Genomic DNA, 4,277 nt, shown 5'->3' with positions numbered 1-4,277 from the left:
TGCTCTGTCTCTCTCTGTCCCAAAATAAATAAAAAAACGTTGAAAAAAAATTAAAAAAAAAATCCCCAAAGTACAGGGTTCACAGAGCTTCTGGGTTCATGAACCCATTCATGGTGCACCCCAACTCTGCGGGGACAAGAGCTCTTGTGCTCAGGACCCTCCCAGACCTCGCCCCCCCATATATCTCTTCATCGGGCTGCTCATCTGTATCCTTTATGGTATCCTATATTACATAATAAAGTGGTAAACGTAGTCAAGTGTTGCTCTGAGTCCTGTGTGTCTTTCTATAGAGCAAATTACTAAACCCAAAGAAGGAGTCATGGGAACCCTGATTTCTAGGTGATTGGCCAGAAGCACAGGTGCAAACGTGGGCTTGTGATTGGTGCCTGATGTGAGGACAATCTTGGGGACGCAGCCCCTAACATGCAGAATCCACTGCTAACCCCAGGTTCGTGTCGGTCCTGAACTGGTGGGTTGTTTTGAACCGCTGATGTCTCAGAGGATTGCTCGACGGGTGGAAAACCCACACAACCGGTGTCAGAAGGGAAGTCTCGTGGAGTGTGGTGGTCATGTGAGTAACACAGACAGTAGGAGTGGGTTTTTCCTTTACACAGTACATTGAATTTTTTTTAAGTTTATTTATTTTGAGAGAGAGAGAGAGAGAGAGCAAGGGAGGGGCAGAGAGAGAGGGAGAAAAAGAGGGAGAGAGAGAGAGTCCCAAGTGGGCTCAGCGCCGTCAGCACAGAGCCCCGCACGGGGCTTGAACCCATGAACCGTGAGATCACGACCCAAGTGGAAATCAAGAGCTAGAAGCTTAACCCACAGCCACCCAGGCACGCCGACCCCCACTTGTTTAATCTTAATGTTAATTAAAAAATGTTTTCACTTATTTTTGAGAGAGAGAGAATGAGAATGAGTCGGGGAGGGGCAGAGAGCGGATCCAAAGCAGGCCCTGAGCCGTCAGCACAGAGCCCGACGCGGGGCTCGAACTCGCAGACCATGAGATAGTGACCTGAGCTGAAGTCAGACGCTTAACTCACTGAGCCGCCCAGGCCCCCACCCTTTTTTTAATGTGTAGACTTGATTGGAGAGAACTAGAGGACGAGGAAGTGAAAATTCGCCTCTGGCTGGCAGTCTCTGCTCACCGTGCAGCGGTTAAGAGTCTTTTTGTTGGTTTGTTTCTGCATATTCTGCCCGGGGAGCAAAAACACCGCCTCATCAGAGCCGGGGCTCTTGAGACCGACTCCAGCTATGGTTTGGGGTACCTCCTGAATTCTAAAAACAAGCGTTTCTCACTTCTGAACCAACGAGCATTTCCCAGGTTCTTTTCTTACTTTCTGTTTTGGTTGTTATAAAACGGTTAGCTTGGTCCATGACACCTCCGGGGCTGTGGCCATTTCTGTAAACAGTTCTCTTCACTCTTACATTAACATCTCACTCTATTCCCCTGGCCATTCTATCACTTACCACTCTTCTCCAAAATCAAATCCCGCGTTCAGAGTTCTTGGAGGCTGACGTGCTGTTTTGTTTTGTTTGTTTGTTTCGCACCCATATCATCTTTGAGGCACCTTGGCGGCTGCTGGGTGACACCAAGCTTGGGTAGCTTATCGCATCTGTGAACAAACGAAGGGTTCCACGAATTATTAGGGCTGGCTGGTTTGCTCCGTGTGTCCAGAGTTGTTTGATGCGATGGTATGCACTTCTCTGCTATCAGGAGAGGGTTAAGAAGGCATAGCCTTTCCTCATGGGGGCTTTGCTAACTACTTGGGTTGATTTTATACAAGCAAAGTGTTGTTTACCTACTTGTGCTTTAGTGACCGTGTAAACGCTTACATCTTTCTGGCGAGTTCATAAGTAACTGCTTGTGACTGGTGACGGTCGGCAAATGACTTCTGAAAGACGTTATCTCTTCGTTTGCAATATCTTTGTCTATGAGTAGTAATCAAGGCACATATTTTATGGGAGAGGTTATAAAATTTGCAAACCTCGCTATGCCTTCACTGCCTCGGGATTCAATGCTTTCCCTGTCCATTTCTTAAAGGGAGGCGATAAAACACCCACATAGACTTTGAAGAAACCAAGTTGGCCGAGGGTTATGCCAGTCTATTTATCCAAACTACAGTGGCCAGATGTGCTGTCCTTCATTGTAATGAACACGAGCGTTAGAGCAGACAGAACACAAGGACTCTTCCCACATGAAATATGAATCGGTAGGCTCTTGAGAGGTCTGGTCACTAACGCCCAGGTACTGGTGAAGCATCCACGGGGTGGATAACGTTTGTGGTAACTTATTGTAAGTGTTAAAGGCAATTCATCCACAGGTTCAGGAAACCGCGATTCCGTGCGTTCACATCAAGGTGGGTTCCCAGACGACATTGAGCCTTGCAGAGAGGGGTCTAACCAAGTCAAGCTGTTCACCAGGCCTCTGTGTCAGATCCGTGCGTGTCAAGGTAAGGCAATATCATCCCTACCCGTCTGAGCAACCACTTGTTATTAATCTCCATTTTTCCTTAGACATTGATTGAGACTTAACAACCAGCCCACCCCTTCCCTGGGGTTCAGGCTCATGGGCAACTTACACAAAGCTGGAATGGTCTCCTGAGGCCTAAGGACGGCTGGGAGACCCTCTACGGTAATCCTGACTATAGAATCCAAACACTTCCCAGACCCGCTGCAGGGAAGTTCCGTGCTGTGACCCCTGGCGAAGGCAATTTCCGGCGGGACGGTACTCACCCCGCCCATTTGTTTACAAGAAAGTCTTGCTTCTGTCTTCATCTCCTTGGACCTAAGTTTGTAATCCGGAGTTCAAGAATCAGTTTTGTGCTAGGAGGTTGGGGTTAGGAGGAGCACGGTTGAATTCCTTGTGGAGAAACACAAGTGTTGTGATCACGTCGGATGTGTGTGAAAGGCAGTGCTGATTCTCTCCTAACTCCCGGTGGTCGTGGTGATGGTGCTACCTTTGTGATAAATGAGAACAGACTAAAGTTCTCGGGCGTTAGTCTGAGAACAGACTCCTAGAGGATCAAAAATAGCCGCGGGGCTTTGCACAGAATCGTGTGCATTTCCAGAACGTGCTCGCATAAGTTTTTCTTTGGTACCTTTCTGAAACTCGTGAAGGAATGTGAGGGAAGAGAATGAGACCAAATGACGGGACTACCATTGATCAGTTATTTACAAGGCATTGTACTGGGGCGCCTGGGTGGCTCAGTCGGTGAAGCGTCCGTCGTGAGTTTGAGCCCCCGCCTCGGGCTCTGTGCCGACAGCTCGGAGCCTGGAGCCTGCTTCGGATTCTGTGTCTTCCTCTCTCTCTCTGCCCTCCCTTGCTCACACTCTCTGTCTCGCAATAACAAAAAACAAAACACAAGGCATTGTTCTAAGCTAGCTACACACGGTTACAGCTGCTTCATTTAAATTTACACATGCACTTGACAATAACTCTATAGGTACAACTACCACAGCGGCTTTACAGATGAGGTCGATGGCTCGGTAAATTAATTAATCGAGTCACTGAGATGCAGCTTCTAAGTGGCAAGGCTAGGATTCAAACCCAGAGCTGCCTGTCCCCAGGGCCCTTGCACATAATCACTGCCCTACACTGCTTCTCTGTAGAAACAGAGGTAAAGAGCTCTGTGTGGTCTTAGAACGCAGTTTGGAACCCAGTTAGTCACCTTAGAAACCTAGGTTTCCTGATTCCTATTCAATACTTCTTTCTTTCCTTCTTCTTTTCATTTTTTTTTTAAATTGGGAAGTGTAGCACGCACAGATCATACTGTGTCAACACACACATATATTTTATATCAAACCATTTGAAGTTGTCAGTATTTGCTCGGATTTGACACATAGAAACGACGGTTTCCTGATTTCCCATGCTACGTGCTGTTCAATGAACTGGTGAAGTTAAGGCAAACGCTAGTGTGAACACCCGCCAGGTCAAAGAACAGAGTATGGCCTCCCCACGCGCCTCCCCGTGACATGTCCCTCCTGCCCCTCTGAGTAACACCACCCTGAGTTTTGTGGTACTCATTCCTTTTCCTTATGTTGGCATCCCTAAAGGATAGAGCTCATTTTTGCTCGTTTGTGTCTTTATATAAATGGATCACACCGCACTTGTTCTTTTGTGAGTTGCTTTTCTTATTCATTACTATCTTGGTGCGATTGAGCTAGATTGATCTCCCAGTAACAGTTTTGGGGGGGTGTTGTATAATAGTACACGATTTGAAGAAATCACTGTTTATTTATCCATTCTACTATTGAAGAGCGTTCGGGCTGTTCCTGGG

The 4,277-nt window shown here is 47.3% G+C and overlaps 1 long non-coding RNA gene across 1 annotated transcript; it reads left to right on the top strand.

Annotated features, from left to right (window-relative positions):
* Window positions 1-1,079: 1,079 nt before the first annotated feature.
* On the top strand, window positions 1,080-3,216 carry LOC115505717. Its single transcript, XR_003966094.2, has 3 exons — window positions 1,080-1,321; window positions 2,042-2,210; window positions 2,322-3,216. It is a non-coding gene; the product is annotated as an uncharacterized LOC115505717 (long non-coding RNA).
* Window positions 3,217-4,277: the final 1,061 nt, after the last annotated feature.

The sequence above is a fragment of the Lynx canadensis genome, chromosome F1 (assembly GCF_007474595.2).
Source record: "Lynx canadensis isolate LIC74 chromosome F1, mLynCan4.pri.v2, whole genome shotgun sequence".
In the NCBI taxonomy this organism is placed as follows: Eukaryota; Metazoa; Chordata; class Mammalia; order Carnivora; family Felidae; genus Lynx; species Lynx canadensis.
Note: the sequence above shows the minus strand (reverse complement) of the source record. Positions and strands in the feature narration are given on the sequence as shown.